The 19,559-nt window shown below is 47.3% G+C and overlaps 1 long non-coding RNA gene across 1 annotated transcript; it reads right to left on the minus strand.

Moving 5' to 3' along the window:
• Positions 1–2,976: 2,976 nt before the first annotated feature.
• LOC121150177 lies at positions 2,977–18,722 on the minus strand. The gene is made up of 4 exons (XR_005882941.1): positions 18,665–18,722; positions 12,443–12,469; positions 3,307–3,333; positions 2,977–3,061 (listed from the first exon to the last, which is right to left on the minus strand). It is a non-coding gene; the product is annotated as an uncharacterized LOC121150177 (long non-coding RNA).
• Between the last annotated feature and the right edge of the window lie 837 nt (positions 18,723–19,559).

A 19,559-nucleotide genomic window follows, 5' to 3' on the forward strand; every position in this document is an offset into this window, starting at 1 on the left:
ACAATACCAATTCCTGACACAAGGGCACTGGCAGGCTGTATTGCAACTTGTGCTTTGGCACAAAAACCAGGAAGCAAGCAAAACATTTTACACAGAAGCATAAAAAGCAAGTTAGTACACATGTGCAGGCCTGAGCCAAAGTGACTTCATTGTGTGACTGGATTCCACACTTTAACAGGCATCAATCTGAGTGGGAACTCTAAGAAGTAAGAGAAAACACATGGCTTCTCGCTCATGGTAATGTATAGTGATAGAGTACTGGGGTCTATCATACACAGACATGGGTGTACAATGGAACATGCATTCCTGCACCCAGACGAAACATGGATCCCAATGAAACTGTTGGACATGTGTACACAATGGGATACTGGACTGTCTGACACTGCCTGTACCAACAATGTCGAGGTACACTTAAATAAGAGACTGATAGAATTATGATTCGTTATGAAGAATTACACTATTGTAACAAAATAGGAAAAACCTGATGGGGAAGGGAAGTTGGAAGGGAATCCCAGCCTATATAAAAATGTACCACATAATTCAAAATAAAACTATTTAAAAAGAAATTTAAAAAATAAATCTACTATTTATAGGTTACATAAATAAAAACTTTGTGGTTAAAAATTTTTTTTTTAATTTAAAAAAAGAAGTAAGAGAAAAATAAAGGTTCTCAAAATGTTCTCAATCTCACTGGGGACACCAGCCTGAGCAAGGAAATACAGCTGGAGCAAATGAACCTGATAACATTATATGATGGGTAGAACTTCATCAATAAGGAAAACAAGGTCTCATGCTAAGCTTGATACAAGTGGCCACTGGTCAGTAACGATGACCGTAAATCCAACCCAGATCTGACAATGTGACATAGGCAAGCAGACCTCCTGAAAAGACCTAAGGTAAAGTACTTTTCTTTAATTCTACAGAAAATTTATATGATGTTGTATGTATATATAAACCCCAAGAAAATGTTCCCCTCCTGAGTAGTTGGAGTATCTAACATTTACTCTTCCAGTAACACTATGATAAAATTGCCCTCTTGTTGTCCATCAGCTTCATGCTTCATCATCAATAGAACAAATTCCATGGATTCCCATCTCAGCTGAATCACTTCCACAGTGTGGGTTAGCAGGAAGCTAGAATCACAAGTGGAGGCAGGACCCAAACCCTGAACCATGTGTCCTCTCCTGCTCAGAGATCTTCATGTCACGAAGCAATCACATCTCCATGCTTAAAATCAGAGTCCTTCACACTCCTGCTGCTTTGGCTTGGCTATGGTGTTCCTGTCATTGTAACCGTGGGATTTAGAACTACTAGGAGGTGATGCGTTTGACCATCATCATGATCAAACTTTCAGCACTTGAACTTGCAATTGAAAATTCTCTCTTCCTTTTCATCTGAGCTCTTTACTGCTTATTCTGATAACAGCTCTCTTCTTCCCTCAGTTACCATGTTGACACAAAGGGGGGATCCAAACCCTCATCCTCAGATTCCCTGTATTAACATACCACAGTGTGTTCATGGGCGATAGGAATATACTGAGGAGTGGAAAAGCAGCCATGTTTCCTCCATTCCAGAAAGGGAGGTACACAAAGTAGACCATTAGATTCCTTTATATTACAATCCATCAGTCATTCATTTCCATGGCAATATTTGTATGGCAAACTTTTGTCATCCAGTGAGGCAAATGTTTCCTTATAGACCTGGGAACACTATCATTCTCTTGGTCCCTCTGCTCAGACACAACCTGAATATTTAAACTCCTTTTCTTCAGAAAAAAAAAAAAAAAAATTTCAGACCCTGTACAATATCCTAGCCATTAAAATCCTTACATCTCACACATAGGGATCCCATATGGGTGCCAGTTCTAATCCACGTATCCCTGCTTCCCATCCAGTGCCCTGTTTGTGGTGTGGAAAAGCAAATGAGGACGGCCAAATGCCTTGGGACTTGCACCCATGCGGGAGACCAGGAAGAGGCTCCAGGCTCCAGGCTCCTGACTTTGAATTGGATCAGCTCCAAGCATTGTGGTCACTTGGGGAGTGAATCAGCGGATGGAAGATCTTCCGCTCTGTCTCTCTTCCTCTGTATATCTGACTTTGCAATAAAAGTAAATCTTAAAAAAAAAAATTTCATACCTTAGCTCCTTTCCTATGCAAAGTGAATTTTAAACCTATTAAATATGTGAAATAATTTTCATACCAAAAATAATTATTTCATATTACAATATGGCCTATTTAAACCAGGTCAAACAAGAGTCAATGTTCATCTTCCTCTGTCTGACACACCAACCCTCACAGCCACAGGAGCAGAAAGTCCCAGGACCATCAGGGACTCGTTTGAGTGCTTTTAGTCACAGGGAACCTGAATCCCCAGGAGTGTCACACTGAGGAATCAGAGCAGGAAGGAACCTATGGGGAGCAGGGAAGTAATGGAGACTCAGACGCTGGGGGAGCACCCTCAGCATCAGAACGCATGCTGAGCCCCACCCCTTGGGGCCTCACAGTCTCCTCCAAAGAAGGAGAATCAGCCACGGTCCCAGGGAGCCCCTCAGACCCACCCATTGGGGAGCAGATGCTCAGGGTCAGATATCCAGAATTAAGCCTGAAGTATGGGTAGAGGGGTCCAGAGAACAAAGCTTGGGGGAAGGAGAATATGTGGGATCCATCTGTCATGTTATAGAAGGAGACATCACCCTCACTGTAGTCCAGGAAGATCCCAACTCTGTGGGGCTCCCGCCTAACGGATAGAATACTTTCTTCATTAGAATAGGAATAATATCCATAGTGTCTATGCCCAACAACCCAAAATTTCTTATGTCGTGGTCTACTAATATCAACTGACCTTTCCACATTCATCTGACAGACCCCCAGAGCCCACTGACTTCTCCTGTCACCCTTGATCTCCACCTCCCAGTAACATCTTCCTGATGTGATACTCTCAAGGCCAAATACCCTGGAGTACTTCAAATCACCAAAATTTTTGTTCTTCCAGGTCACAGAGGTCCTTTCAGGAGAAACGGCAAGATTGGTAGTGGCAGAGGCTGGATCCAGAGTGACAGACCCTGCAGAGAGAATTCTCAATCAGCCAAGCCATCCCCAGCCCCATAACCAGGAGGAGGAACCACAGTGCTCTGAGAGTCAGATGTGTCCCAGAGACCTAAGAAGCTGACCAAGCTTTCTTCCACACACTCTTCATCCCCCCAATGCTGATGCTGCCAGCATCTACATCACCACAGACAAGTGAAGGAGAAGCCAGGGCCATGGGCACCACAGGAGGAGCACCCAGGGAAAACATGAAGGAACTCACAGGCCTGGAACAATTCTTTCTGCCAATCTGTAAGAGAAAACACATTTATATCACCGTCTGCACAGACTGTACATGTCAGCTCAGCACCTGCTCCTCTCAAACAGTGATGTGGGGAGAGAAGGAGAAACGTGCTGGGATACATTCAGTTCATAAACAGCTTCATACACACACACGTACATACACACAAGGCATGCCACAGCATCCTGTGAAGGACAAATATAAATCCAACATCCAGGATTGATACACTGGACTCTGCCCTCAACAGATATGCCATTACAGAAATTTCACTAACAACAGGTGCTAACAATTTCCTAGCCACAAAACCATACTGAAAGCAGATATTCATGGAATAAGTTGGAGATGTAAAATTTCAAAAACCTGCATTCATTTGCAGAACACTGTTTACGTTAAACTTCTAACTTGCGTCTAACACTTTATGATGAAGGTACCACAGATTAGGTATAACATAGAGGCTGACACTGAATGCTGTATATCTATAAACTCATCTTTCTGATGGACAGGCCATGGGTAAGATTATAAATAGTACAAACACTCATATACATTTTTTCAGAGAAATTCAGATTTTTATGTTTGTTAATTTGCCTGATTGGAACAAAATCACATGTAATGTGGGCCTGGGCCATGTGATCTCTGGAAGAAAAATGAATGCTTCACTTGCATTCGTTATCAACTTAATTGGAAGTTCTATGCCATGACTGTCACAACTGTCCAAAATAAGAGGAAGAGAAGAAAGAAAAGGAGCTTGAAATAGAATCAGGATTTACCTTTTAAAAGCATAAAATGTGAAGTAGTGTCTAATAAACATCATAATACATTTCATTTAATTTTCATAGCAAATTTTCACCAGGAACTCAGGAGGTGGAAACAGCCATCTGTCCATCTGACATATTTTATCTGACTGTGAGCAGAAGCAGAGAAGCAGAGCCCAAGAAGTCAGGTGCAAGAACAGGGTGGATTTCATGGCTCAGACTCCCACCAATGACACATCAGGTGCCATTTTGTGTTCTGAGGCCAAGTCTGTGGCAAGTGGAGGGACAACAATGAAATGTGCATGTGCTAAGCCAGAAGAGAACTCTCTTCTGCCTCAATGCATCACACTGGCCTCACTGGGAAAACAATACTGACTCAGCATGCCATGGGTTCCATCTAAAATGGGTTACAGCTTGCCCCATAGACCTAATCACCTGCATATTCTAACAAAAAGAAGAAAGAAAAAAAAAAAAAATCTCTGCAATGGCGACACTGACAACCCTGTGATCCAGGACAGGGGTTGTCTCCATAATCACATGTACAGATGAAACCAAGAGCAGAAAACAGGCTGAGCAAGCAATGGTGCAGCCACAGCATGGGATCACAATGGGTGGAGTGATGAGCCAGGAGCCAGGGCTAGAGAGACAATGGAGGAAGCACACCATGAGAGCCTGGGACTGAAACTCACTGGAAGGGGTGGTATGAGTGATTAAAAATGGAGCACGGGCCCAGCGGTGTGGCCTAGCAGCTAAAGTCCTCGCCTTGAACGCCCCAGGATAGGATATGGGCACCGGTTCTAATCCCGACAGCTCCACTTCCCATCCAGCTCCCTGTTTGCAGCCTGGGAAAGCAGTCGAGGACGGCCCAAAGCTTTGGGACCCTGCACCAGCGTGGGAGACCTGGAAGAGATTCCTGGTTTCAGGCTTCAGATCGGCGCAGCACCGGCTGTTGCGGCTCATCGGATGGAAGATCTTCCTCTCTGTCTCTCCTCCTCTCTGTATATCTGACTTTGTAATAAAAATGAATACATTTAAAAAAAAAAAAAAAGAAAAAAAACTGAGCAGGACCAGTAAAGTTGACCTATACAACAAATCTTAAAAGTGAGATCCAGGCCTGGCTTAGCAGCTAAAGTCCTAACCTTGAGTGTGTTGGGATCCCATATGGGCACTGGTTCTAATCCTGGCTGCCCTGCTTCCCATCTAAATCCCTGCTTGTGGCCTGGGAAAGCAGTTGAGGACTCCCCAAAACCCTAGGACCCTGTACCTGCATGGGAGACCTGGAGGAGGTTACAGGCCCCTGGCTTTGGATCAGCAAAGTTCTGGTCATTGCGGTCATTAGAGGAGTGAATCAACAGACAGATATTGCTCGCTATTTCTCCTCCTCTCTGTATATTTGACTTTGCAATTAAAAATAAATAAATCTTTTTTTTTTAAAGTGAGCTGCAAGAGGGGAAATACCAAAGTCTATGGAACGGTGTCATAAAATTAATTAATTAGTTTTTAAAAATACATAAAAATAAATTTTTAATGGTCCCAAAGGAAAGAATCTGTTAATCAGATTGTCATGACCAAGAGCAAAACAACAGATACAGGCACAAAGAATAAGATTTCTAGTTCCTACCCCAGAAAATAAAAAACCAAAAAATCTATGTCATCCTCAGATCTAACCAACGTGGCATTGAGGAACGGGAGATATGCAATTTTCTTAAATTATTCTACACTTCATTAAAAACATATACAAGTACACAAAGGAGACTAAGGAATTCAAAGAATGCATTACATAAGAAATAGAAACATCAATACAAACTCAAACAGAAATATTAGACCTTCAGTAGAGGGAGAGCCCAGAATGAAAGCAGAGCTGTGCTCCTGAGGAGGAGTCCCTGCTTGGGGGCCACAACATGGACAGGGAAAGCAGGGATGTGTGGTGAGCCGCTGTGAGCCTTGTACTTGACCTGTACTTGACCTGCCTTTGGCTCAAGTCCAGCGAGGCCTTAAGATGGCGCCTGGTGGAAGAGAGCACGTCAGCAGTGGTGACGTTAGTCACGCACCTCTGGCTGAATTGCGCAGACGCCTGCGCAAGCGCAGTAATACAGCGCATGGGCAGGCCCGTGATCGGCGCGTGGACTAAGCCCTTGCCCTATCCACAAGTCTCTCCAGAGGCATGATCAATACATCATCAGAAGGCTGGCCTATGAACAGCCGGTAGGGCGGAGCTGCCTTCTATAATAGTGAGAGCAAAAGGTGGGTCGGGGCCTTCCTCTTCATCATCTTGGTGTGCACAATAAAGACTACCGCGGAAGACTTCACTCGCGTCTGCCTCTTATTGCGGGTCGATAGGAGCGTGGGCGTGACAACTGGTGCCGAAACCCGGGAAATTTCGGGACCTAGAGGAAGGCCCCCCGTGCCATACGGGGAGAAGTCAGAACCGCGGCCATAAATAGGTAAGGAGCTCTGAGAGGGAGGCGTTACTGGGCTTGAGGAATTTAACCCTGAGACATGGGTGCGCAGACTTCCTTGATTAAGCCTTTACAGGCAGTTTTGAAGGCGCGCAACTTAAAGATTAATGAGCGCACACTGGAAGGCTTTATCAAAGAAGTAGACCGTCATGCGCCCTGGTATGTGGTTTCCGGATCATTGACTCCGCGGTCCTGGGAGAAACTCGGTAAAGATTTACAGAGAGCTAAGGAGCGTGACCGTTTGAGTCCGGGAGTTATGCCACTATGGAGATTGATTCGTGCATGTTTAGAAGACGACCGGTGCAAAGAAGCTGTGACTCAGGGTCGAGATTGCCTTCAATTAGCCCAAGATAGCCTCTCAGAAACAGAGCGGGAGGAGAGAGTTGGTACCAAGCTTAAACAAGAAAAGGGAGTCAAGAAAAATGAGAAAAACAATAAAAATGGCCATAGTCAAGAGAAAAAATCTTCCCTTTACCCGATATCGGAGTTAGAGAAGTTAAAAGTAGCTCCCTCTTCCTCAGATACAGAATCTTTAGACTCAGAGGAAGAGCGTAGATCAAGAAAAGATTATAATAGAAAAAGGAGAGGTGAGAAAGACTCCAGGGAACGCGAGGGCCAGGAGGGACGTTGTGGCCCCTCCTCCCGCAATGGGCGGAGCCAAGAGGCACCCGCAACTCCGGCGCCTTCAGCACCCCCCTGGGTTTTTAATAGCAGCCATTGGTATGCAGCTGCCCCTACCTTGGAAAACAGCCGAACCGGTTTGGGTTCCCCAATGGCCGCTATCCTCTGAGAAATGCCAAGCTGCTCAACAATTAGTTCAGGAACAATTACATTTGGGACATTTAGAGCCCTCTGTTTCTCCTTGGAATACTCCTATTTTTGTTATTAAAAAGAAATCAGGAAAGTGGCGTCTTTTGCATGATTTAAGAGCTGTAAATGCACAGATGCAATGTTTTGGTCCCGTTCAAAGGGGCCTCCCAGTTTTGTCATCCCTCCCTAAACACTGGCCGTTATTAGTGATTGATTTAAAGGATTGCTTTTTTTCTATACCATTAGCATTACAAGATAGGGAGAGGTTTGCTTTTACTATTCCCTCTGTTAATCATGAAGAGCCGGATAAGCGTTATCAATGGAAAGTATTGCCTCAGGGAATGGCTAATAGCCCCACCATGTGTCAGCTTTATGTTGCCCAAGTGTTACAGCCGGTACGAGACCGGTTTCCAACAGCTCGTATTGTCCATTATATGGACGATATTCTAATTTGTGCCCAAAAACAAGACCAGTTATTACAGATTTATGTTGATTTGAAGCGGGCTCTACAGAATTATGGCCTTATAGTTTCAGCCGAGAAGGTTCAAATGCAGCAGGTAAAAGCCTTTTTAGGATCTTTAATCACAGAAACATATGTTAGGCCTCAAAAGATAAGTCTTAAAATGTCTCATTTGCGAACACTGAATGATTTTCAAAAATTAGCGGGGGATATTAATTGGTTACGACCCTTCCTCAAGATCTCTTCTCAGGAGTTAAAGCCCCTGTTCGCCCTACTTGAAGGCGATTCTGATCTTGCCTCCCGACGAACACTCACACCTGAGGCACAACAGGTCTTAGTGAAAGTTCAAGAGGCCATAGAGAAGGCTCAATTAGTTCGCCTAGATCAAGATCAGCCTTTTGAACTATGTGTGTTAGCTACAGAGATTTTCCCCACTGCTGTGTTATGGCAACAAGGCCCATTGCTTTGGATTCATTCTCAGATTTCTCAGATTAAGTCTATTCAATGGTATCCATCTGCGGTCGCGTCCATAGTACTTAAGGGGTTAAAATTAGCTTTGTGTCATTTTGGGCGCTATCCAGACCGCATAATAGTCCCCTATACTGTCCAGCAATTACAAGTTTTGAGTGGATGCAGCAATGAGTGGTCCATCTTAATGTTTACCTATCAAGGAGTTTTTGATAATCATCTTCCAAAACACCCATTATTACAATTTTTACAGCGACATCCTGTGGTTTTTCCAGAGAAAACCAGCTCTCATCCTCTTACTGGTGCTTTGACAGTTTTCACTGACGGCTCCTCGACAGGAGCTGGAGCCCTGGTTGCTGAAGAGAGGATAATAACCAAGTCCTTTTCAACAGTCTCTCCTCAGAGAGTGGAATGTCATATGGTGCTTTTTGCCTTACAAACCTTTTCAGAGCCCTTGAATATTGTTTCTGATTCCCTATATGTGGTGAATGCGGTGAATGTTTTAGAGGCCGCTGGCTTTATTTCAGAGTCCGGCCCGGTGGCAGATCTTTTTAAACAAATTCAACAGGCCATTTGGCATAGAAACCACCCCTTTTATATAACCCATATTCGAGCCCATTCAGGTTTACCGGGACCACTAACTAGAGGAAATGCTCTTGCAGACGCCGCCACCAGGACTCAGGTTCTGATGATGCTTGTGTCTCCACCTTCCTCAGAGGAGAAGGCCCGCCAATTCCATTCACAGTTTCATGTTTCAGCCCAGACCCTTAGACTTCGATTTGGGATTACTAGAAAAGAGGCACGCCAGATTGTTCTTGATTGTCCTGCCTGCTGCGAATTTAGGCCTGTTCCGCATGAAGGGGTTAACCCCAGAGGATTGAGGCCTAATCAACTATGGCAGATGGACGTGACACACGTCCCCTCCTTTGGGAAAAATCAATTTGTACATGTATCTGTTGATTCCTTTTCAGGCATACTTTTTGCATCAGTACTAACTGGGGAAAAGGCTGTTCATGTAATCCAACATTGCCTAGAAGCATGGGCCGCGTGGGGTAAACCTGAATGTCTCAAAACTGATAATGGCCCTGCCTATACCTCGGTGAAATTTCATGCCTTTTGCAAACAGATGGGTGTGAAATTAATTACTGGTATCCCATATAACCCACAAGGACAAGGAATAATTGAACGCGCTCATCGCACCATTAAAGAATACATACAAAAACAGAGAACCGCCTGGGACTCATTTGGCCTCACTAGCCATAGCCCTCGGGCCACTTTGGCCCTGGCCCTTTTTACCATTAATTTTTTACAACTAGATGAGAAAGGCCTGAGCGCCGCCGATCGGCATTCCCTTCCTTCTACTAAAGAACAGTCATGGGTCAAATGGAAGGATGTATTAGAAACTAAATGGAAAGGTCCAGACCCGGTAATAAGACAAGCTCGAGGAGCTATTTGTGTGTTTCCACAGGATGCTCCAGTCCCGATTTGGGTTCCGTCACGATTGACCCGCAGCTGTCCAGGCCCGATTGAAGCAGCGCCTTCGCAAGAGGACGAAGAGGACGCCGCTGAGAATGAGAATCGTGACTCCCTTTCGGGGTAATACCCTGTTAGTGCTAGTTGGGGTGCTGCTTCTATCCAGCTTAGCCATGACTGAGCATCGTTGGGGCATTCTAACTGCCTTTCCACGGCCCCTGCCGGTCACCCATACAGCGGCTGTGTTTCCTCGCTTTTTTACCACAAATGAGACCCTTGACTTGCCATATTTGCCTATGGATATGGAAGAGGCCAATGTTACAAGCTATAATTTGGATCTGAGTGGCTCCCTATGTTTTCAGTTTTGGAGTGGCTCTGCCAGCGAGGATTATTCTTGTGTTACTTTTTCTCCACAGGCAGCTGCGTGGGTAGATCAGCCAGAGCTAACCTGGACACAGAAGCTAGATCAATGGCTTAGGCAAACTTTGTTGTCCACACAGTCGCCATCTACTGAGGCCGCTCCTTTTGCCAATGCCACCATAATTTTCGGGGCTATGCCACTCCGCCATCTTAATAGAAATCTGACGATTCCATCACAGCCAAAATGGATGCCCCGTTGTTCCACGCCCTATTCATCAAAACTTTTGAAACCATGGACCTCCTGTCAGTCCCCCATGGTTATGTGGGCCAGACGAGGCCAATATACCTTTTCTCCTGCTATGGGTACCTGGCGCAATAACTCCTATAGTGGCCTTAATTATACATATCAAAATCCAGTACAATCTATTTTTGTGAATCCCTGGCATCAGTGGCTTCTTTGTGGAATTAATGGATCCTGTACAGATTTGCAACCATTTTCAATGTTGAGAGGAGGCAAGATAATGCTTGCCAATGTTACCTGGAATTTTACGGAACCTTTTGAGACCTCGTTAAATGTTACCAAAGAATTTAGGACAGAGAGTTTTGTTTCCACTCCAGTTTGTGTGATTCCTCCGTTTTTGTTCCTGCTGTTTAAATCTACAGGCCAACCAGTGTCATCTTTGAATTGTTCTGAGAAATGGTGCAAATTGGCACAATGCTGGAATGCCACTGATGGCTGGGATGGAGCTGTTGTGATGCACATCCCGAGATGGCTTCCCTGGCCCGTGGACACCCCCACTGCTCTGACCCTATATCGCCAGAAGAGGGATTTTGGGATAACGGCTGCTCTGATAGCCGCTATTACCGTAGCTCTTGCAGCCTCCGCCACGGCGGCCGTGGCCCTTTCCACCACTGTACAGACGGCCACTGCCTTAAATAACATTTCTGCTGCTACAGCCCAAGCCTTACAAAATCAGGCCCACATTAATAGCCACCTAAAAGGGGGCCTGATGGTCTTGAATCAGAGTCGATCTGGTTCAAGACCAGGTCGACACCCTGTGGGAAGTAGCACAATTAGGCTGTCAATGGCGTCTTCCTGGCCTATGTGTGACATCGGTTCCTTTTGTTAATGGCTCACATGCTGCTAATTTGTCCAGACAACTGTCTAGTTATCTTTTAGGAAATTGGACCAAAGAGTTTGATGAACTTCAACAAGATCTGAGGATTGCGATTGTCCAGATCAATTCCACTAGAATTGACCCTTCCATAGCGGCCTCCATGACAGATTGGATCAAGACCATCGCAGCCTCTGTGAAGGAATGGGCGGGAGTGGGGGTTTTGCTCTCACTGTTGTGTGGAGGATTAGCTCTAGCCCCTTTTTGCCTTGGTGTATGAGAAAGAGGGCTGCGCGAGATCGAGTCATCATCCACCAGGCACTATTAGCCTTACAAGAGGGCGCGTCTCCTATGGCATGGTTGACCATGCTTTCGAAGGAAGACTAGCACTCAGCTTTAGCACCTCGAGCCCTTGCGGCATTGCACCGAGTTAAGTGGGTGTATTATGTCTCCTTCGAGGCCGGCCCTTGCACACTGTCGGGGTCTCTCCCATTGCACACAGTAGGGCGGCCAGCTGGTTAAACCAATGCTTATGCCTTTATAATTGACAGCCAATGACGGGTAAGGGGACAGACAATCATCCGGCCTAAGACAGGAGGTCATTGGTGCGCAACAATGATCCTTCCGGACGGGCTTCGGAGTTGTCCTGTCACAACCTAAGACAGGCGTCTCTTATAAAGAAGAAAGGGGGAGATGTGGTGAGCCGCTGTGAGCCTTGTACTTGACCTGTACTTGACCTGCCTTTGGCTCAAGTCCAGCGAGGCCTTAAGATGGCGCCTGGTGGAAGAGAGCACGTCAGCAGTGGTGACGTTAGTCACGCACCTCTGGCTGAATTGCGCAGACGCCTGCGCAAGCGCAGTAATACAGCGCATGGGCAGGCCCGTGATCGGCGCGTGGACTAAGCCCTTGCCCTATCCACAAGTCTCTCCAGAGGCATGATCAATACATCATCAGAAGGCTGGCCTATGAACAGCCGGTAGGGCGGAGCTGCCTTCTATAATAGTGAGAGCAAAAGGTGGGTCGGGGCCTTCCTCTTCATCATCTTGGTGTGCACAATAAAGACTACCGCGGAAGACTTCACTCGCGTCTGCCTCTTATTGCGGGTCGATAGGAGCGTGGGCGTGACAGGGATGCCCCTCCCATGCTGGGGAAATCCACACACAGAGGAGGGGCAGGGAAGGGCAGAGGGAGGGGAGGCAGAGGAACCATCAGCTCACTTACCAGCATACAGCTGCGCCTTCCTCCAGCCTGAAAGGAAATACATCTGTGAGACCACAGCCACCACCTGCTCAGCCCCCACCTGCCCTCTGTGCTGAGGGGAGAGACAGCAGGAGGAGGGGGGCTGCAGAGGAGTGGCCTCCTGTAGGTTAAGACATCCAGCAGAGGACTGTGGGAAGTTCCTGGGCCACAGATCAGGGAGCCTGCTCTGACCCACTGCTGTGTGACTTTTACTACAAAATTGCTGCCTGAGCCTCAGGACACAGAGACTCCTGTATTATATGTCCCTCTGTGTTGCTTGTGAGATAAAGCAGTACATGACCAGATATTTAGTGAAAATTACTATTGACTCTATATGTTCGACAATTAGTTATTACGTATCATTTCCAGAAAGTAAAAATTGAAAAAATTAAAACACAAAAAGAGAAAGTGTGCTTCCAGTGTGGTATATCAGGTTAAGCCATCACCTACAGCACGGCATTCCAATATGGGTGCAAATTCAAATCTCAGCAGAACCACTTCTGATCCAGATCCCTGCTACTCCAACTTGGAAGGCAGAAAAGAAAGGCCAAAGTGCCTGGGACCTGCAACCACATTGGAGACCAAGAAGAAGCTCCTGGTCCCTGGCTTTAGCATCAACCAGAACTAGGAAATGAACTAGCAGCTGGAAGACCTGTCTCTGTGAATTTCTTTTTTTTTTTTTTTCTATTGGAAAGGCGGATATACAAAGAGGAGAAAGAGAGAGGAAGATCTTCTGTCCGATGATTCACTCCCCAAGTGAGCACAACGGGCCGAAGCTATGCCGATCCGAAGCCAGGAGCCTCTTCCGGGTCTCCCACGCGGGTGCAGGGTCCCAAAGCCTTGGGCCGTCCTCGAGTGCCCTCCCAGGCCACAGGCAGGGAGCTGGATGGGAAGCGGGGCTGCCGGGATTAGAACCGGCACCCATATGGGATCCCGGGCGTGCAAGGCGAGGACCTTTAACCACTTGCGCCACCACGCCGGGCCCAGTCTCTGTGAATTTCACACCGCCCATTATAGCTTTCAAAATATGGAATAAATCTTAAACATACTTATAAACATGACCATGGAGAAAGAGAAAGAGGAAAGCACCACTACTTTTAACAAAGAATCATTTCCTCCAAACACTCGCTGCACCTGGTCAGCAGCCCTGTCCTCTGCCCATCCATTCACACCTGTACCTGTGCAGAACAGGACAAACTGCCTTCCCCTGGTGTTACATTGAGAAGGAAGCAGGTCACACTCCCAAGCCCAGTGTGCCATTTACTCATATCCCACCTCCCACGAAACCTAGAACATCTGTTCTTGGCTTCCTGATGCAGACCCAAGCTTGGTGCGTTGCAGGACAAGACAATAACAATACTCATATGAGGGAAAGGACAGAGTTGAAATAAAACCCTGGTGGCAGGACGAAATCTTTGGCCTAGGTTTGCACCCTGGGCTTAAAGAGAGATGGGAAACAGCTGAACAGATAGAAAAACACACTGATCCAGGATTAGCCACCCACCACTACTGCTACTGCCCCCAAGGAAGGGGTCCATATCTCTGTGCCAGGACAGAAACAAGGAGAGGGGACAGCTGGCCAGGCCTGGGACAGGAAACCACAGAACATCTGCAGAGTCACTCACCAGCCCGGAATGCTGCCTTCCTCCGATCTGAAAAGCAGCACACAGGGAACAGGTGAGCTGACAGCCACAGGATTCTCTCCAGCAAACACAGAGCTCAGGAGAGAGAGCAGAGCTTACCGAGTTCTGCCTGGAGCTCATCTGAAAGAGAGTGGAAATGCCATGAACGCCACACCAGGAAGAGCAGAGACCGTGTGCTTAAGACCCCACACAAAAGCCCTCTGCTCTGTGCTATACACAGCTCTCACTCCAGACCCACCACACCTCCACACGCCCCGCTCTGCTCTGAGTCTCCACAACCACCTGCTCTGGGCTGGGGTCCTGGATGTCCTCCGAGAGCTGCACCCATGGACTCCAGTCATGTCAGGCTGTCCCCTCTATGCACCAAGTGCTGCCCCTGCCCTTCTGAAACCTTCCTCCCTACCTCTGGATTTCAGCGCCTCCTCCTTCGCGTGCTGCTCCTCCTCCTTAGCCCGGCACAGACCCTTCTGTCTCTGCCTCTCCTGCACCTTTGCAGAATGTTCTCTCTTGGTGACCCAGCCAGCTCCAACAAGTAGCAGCCCCAGCACAGTCAGGCTCACAGCGAAAGCTGCCTTCCAGGAAAAGGCCTGAGGAAAGAAGGGCTCTGTGCCCAGTGGAAGAGCAAGTCAGGGGAGGACCCAAGCCCAACCAGCACACCCAGGGACACCACCCTCTCCAACCCTGCTCTAAAGAACAGACAGCACTGACCTGGGATGGGAATGGCCATGACCTTCTCCTGGCCCAGGATGGGATTGAGGATGCAGCAGGTCACGTCCCCTGCAGAGCTGTCTTTCACCACCAGAGCAGCCTCCACGCTGAACAGCCCTGCTGCATCTTTGGTGTGGGTCTCAGAGAACTCCAGAAACCTCTCCCCACGGACATCTCTCCACTGCACCTGGGGCTTCGGGAACCACCCTGAGGCCTTGCACACCACACGGACTCCATCCTTCTCTGGCCCTTCAATATGCACTTGTGGGGCAGAGCCTAGGCCTGTAAGAGGGGAGCTGTGGAGGTCTTGGGGAACCGTAGGGAACCCACAGTTTCAGCAAGGTTCTAGTGTTGCCCACATTCACAGAGAGCCATGCATTCTTGGACTCCATCAGAAGGGCATGCCCTGAAGGAGGCCAAGAGCCCTGGGATCATGGGAGGGACAGGCTGAGGGGGCATTTATGACTCAGGATCTTAATAATGAAGGTATTGGGTCCCAGGATTCTCCCTGATTCTATACTCTTCTCACCTGACACTCACCTAGGCATTTGCTTCTACACACACTGCCTCTTGGAAATCACCAATTAACTCCAGTCAAGTCAGGCTGTCCCCACTCCCCAGCTCCCTTCCTTATATCCATGCATCTGTGTGTTATCTCAACCAGATTGCCTTACAAACATTTGAAACTCAAACGTTGAGCACTGAATTCACAATTTTGACAGTTTGGGGATGAACTAATTATAAAGCACCACTTAAAGCTTATCCTTCTTTATGCTAAGCTAGTGCTTTGCCATGTGCTTTGTAATTCATTAACGCTCAGATATTCATCATGTCACTCATTTTGGCCAATAAAAAACTAGATAATATAGCTTAAGCAGAGGCTGGGAATGTTCTTGTGTTATTGGTTTACTCTCAGCCATTTCCACAAGAACGACATCCCTGGCAGAGGCCCTGGAGGACAAGATTGTTGGGATGTCACTGGTCACCCAGACGCTCTGGTTGAGGATGCCCTAGGAGAGCCAACAGTCATCTGACCAACAGAAATGTGAGCACACAGAGCCCATGGTCACCCTGTGACCTCTTCAGCTGATGGAAAGGACAAACAGCACTTAGAGTAAGATTTCAGTCTCCCTGTTGTAAATAAGATAAGAAATTCCCTATTTTCTTTTCTGGAACTGTTCAAGTTAGATCACTGGGAACTGTAAGCACCTCTCCTTGCATGGAATATGAAGGTATCTTTTTACAAACTAGACAGGCCTTTTGATGGCTAAATGACCCAGGAATGTCTTTCACTGCCCAGGAGACAGCATGCTGAAATGACACCATCAAAGGATTCAGCTTCCCTCTTCCCCTTTCTGTGCAAGCATCAGGGCCTCATTAAGTTGAAAAACCACCTTCTAGTATAGAATGGAAGAAGTTAAGATCTTCTCCAGATAAAAGCAATTAGCCATTACAATTACCAGGTAAATTTCAAGTGAGTTACATGTGAAATTTAGTGCTTCAAGTCTTGTTATTGGTGGATTAATTGTGGTTTGTTTCTAAAACTGTGTATGAGGTTGTTGCAGCAGGTAAAGTAATGCTGGGGATGGCCACATCCAAATCTAAGTGCTGGGTTCGAGTTCCACCTGTATTCAATAAGCTTCCTCCTGATGGGAACATTCTAAGCCATTGATTCAACAATCGATACTTCTGACTGCTCTGGACCCAAGCAATAGGCCCCATTGCTTCAGAAACAGAAGCAAGGTAGCCTAATGAGAACCACCAAGGGCCCAGCATCCTGCGGCCACATTAGTGGCTACAATCATTTTATCTGTCACAATTTTGATGGCACTGCAGGTTTTCATTGAGCTTTAGTGCTAGGATATCTCTGCAAGCCATGTACCAAGGACCCAGCACATTCACCTACAGGAGGTAAAGGGCCAGAGAGACCTGGTATAGAGGGAGAGGCAGCTGAGCATCCGCACAATGGCTGTCCGTTGGTTCCATGCTGGACCATGCAGAAGTCCACGCCACCACACATCAAGTACACATACTCAGAGAAGGTCACTGGTCCTTATGAAATCACAGAGAGCTAGCTGACCATGAACTCAGCCAGAATACAGCCCAGCGCCCTCCAGGCCCAAATGAGGCAGACAAGAAGACCAAGGTCACAAGACACTAAACAGAGTTGGCCCTCAGCATGATGGCTGGTACACTCCAGGGTCTCTCTATTCCGTAAAGATATCTGCTTCTTCCCTCCTTGGGTTCATTGTGTCAAACAAAGAACCAGCCAGAGTAAGACAAATAAAACCTATATTAAGGGTTTCAAATGCATATTGTACCTGCTTGTCTACACACACACACAAAAAAAAAAGAAATCTTCACAAGGATTGATGGAGTTCCTGTACTGTGCAATGTGTTCAGGTTTGATTCTCAGCAAAGTGTTGTCTTCCTCTAGTACCTCTGCTGGCAGGATTTCTTGGAAACAATCATGGTTTTGGTATCACTCCCACAACAAGGCCAAAAATGTGTGAGTTACACAAATGATTTTAGCCAAGCCCAACTCAGGTTGCTTAAATCCCTCGGTGCCTATATTGAATTCTGCAATATGCCACTGAATTTTCCTGTCTGTTCCTTACACAGTATTATCATAGGAAGCTTCCTTGACACATAATGGCCAACATTCCCACCACTAAGAACAAGCAGCCAGGGCAAACCCTGACAGTCCCTGCAGTCCCCACCTCCCCCTCTGAACTCTCTGTCTGCAATGAACTCATGAATTAGGTCAGACTACTAAAAATCCCCCATGGCTGACCCTGCTCTCCCAACCCATGCTGCTGCCTGAGGTCACACACTGGTCCTCTCCACCCCAGACTGCCCTCCATGGCCCCTCACTCACTTTCCATTCCACATCCTCACAGCCACCAAATGGAGTCTTCCAACCACTAAACGGTTCAAATTTCTCTATTCTTCATCCACACTCCCAGCACAGCACACACAACTGCAGCCATCTGACATCTGCCTCACACTCAAAACCCCTTCCCTCTGCCTCCTGCTCAGACACCACAATTTGCTCCACAGGACCCACACACACTGACACAAGGACTCTTTGAATCACTGTGGATGTCTGTGGACATAGTGAGATACATTCCTCTGACTTGTCACTTTCAATCCATAGAGGATCCCAGGATTTTCACTGCAGTACTCATGTGTCAGCACAAGAGCACAAGTGCCTATGACAAATGATCTTTTCCTGGTCAGTGGACACCGTTACTCCAGGAGTATCTAGCTCCTTGTTGCAATATTGTCACTGCACAGTCACATTGCCATCCCCCATTATTACTGCTACTCACACAACACAATGGCCTCCCAGTATGCCCAGAACATGCCAGACATCTCCTGTACCAAAGGTTTCATACTGAATGCCTCCCTACTTTGAAGCTGATTCTGCCCCCCTCACCCAAATATCCAATTAGGGAGATAGCAGCTTCCTTTGAGTCATGCTGAGATCAACACTGAGGCCTCATCTGAACCCACAGACTGCCCTGGCTCCACTGCCCACTGCCAGATTCCCTCCACATGTTGCTCTTTTTTGTTATGTTTAGCACCTAACACATTCTGACAACATCAAACTATTCACTTATTTTCCCTTTTTCTTTCAGCCTCTGGATCATAAACTCCACAGGGTCCCTGGAATCCAAAGCATGGCATACAAAATCTACGTTCTTCTCGTGGAAAGTTTATACTGAATAAGTGTATGAACGAATGAATGAACTGCCTTTCCCTCGTATGTGAAATGAGATGCTGAATTTCATGGGTTTCCTCCCAAATCCAGTATCTCCAATGTTTCAAGATTACAAATCAAGTTACCAACCTGCCACCTGAAGGTCTAAAATGGCCTCTTCATATTGTCCTCCTTGCTTGAAGTAGCAGGCATACTTGCCATTGTCTGAAACCTGTATGTTCTGGATGTGCACAGCAGCCTCACCCTGAGAGAGGAAATCCCTGACCAGTGAGGTCCGCCCTGCATACTGGGGCAGCTGCTCCTCGTCCAGCTCCTGGCCATTCTGATAGACGAGCACTGCTTTTGTGAATGTGGAACGGACCCACCGCAGCTCCATGTCTTCTGCATTCATGGGTGGCAACAGGGAGCAGGGCAGAATGGCATCACCACCCAACACCGCCACTATGGGGTCAGTGGGGCCAATCACCTGGAACACATCTGTAGGCACAGACACAGGACTGAGAACAGGGAACACATGGGCCAAGCCCATAAAGATCCATGGGCACTTGTCAACATCCCTCACACTCCCCTGATGGTCAGTGACTCTTCTTAAATGAGAAAGAATAGTCAGGGTTGGGGAGTGCCATCCTGTACCCAGACTTGAGCCACACACCTCACCCCATCCTGGCAGAGAACACCAGGGGCTCCCCCACCCCAGGGAGACCAAGAGAAGAATGGGGACACACTCACCTGCAGAGCCCCACGTGGGCAGCTGCACCAGGAGAAGCAGGGAGGAGAGACTGCAGAGCAGAGAGGGGCGGCTGCCACATTCCATGTCATCAGAGGACAGGCAAGGAGGAAGCACTGGGCAGGAAGGAGGCAGGTCCAGCACAGAGGGCAGCTTCTAGATGGGGACGGCAGGGCCAGGGTCACCCCATCAGCCCTCACAGATGACAGCATCCCCTATAGGATCCTCATGCCAGCCGTGTGGGGCTCACAGCACCCTGACAGCAGAGGAGCATCAGAGACAGGTCCCTTCCTCATG

Source organism: Ochotona curzoniae, unplaced genomic scaffold (assembly GCF_017591425.1).
Source record: "Ochotona curzoniae isolate NIBS_2020 unplaced genomic scaffold, NIBS_Ocur_1.0 contig_2071, whole genome shotgun sequence".
Taxonomy (NCBI): Eukaryota; Metazoa; Chordata; class Mammalia; order Lagomorpha; family Ochotonidae; genus Ochotona; species Ochotona curzoniae.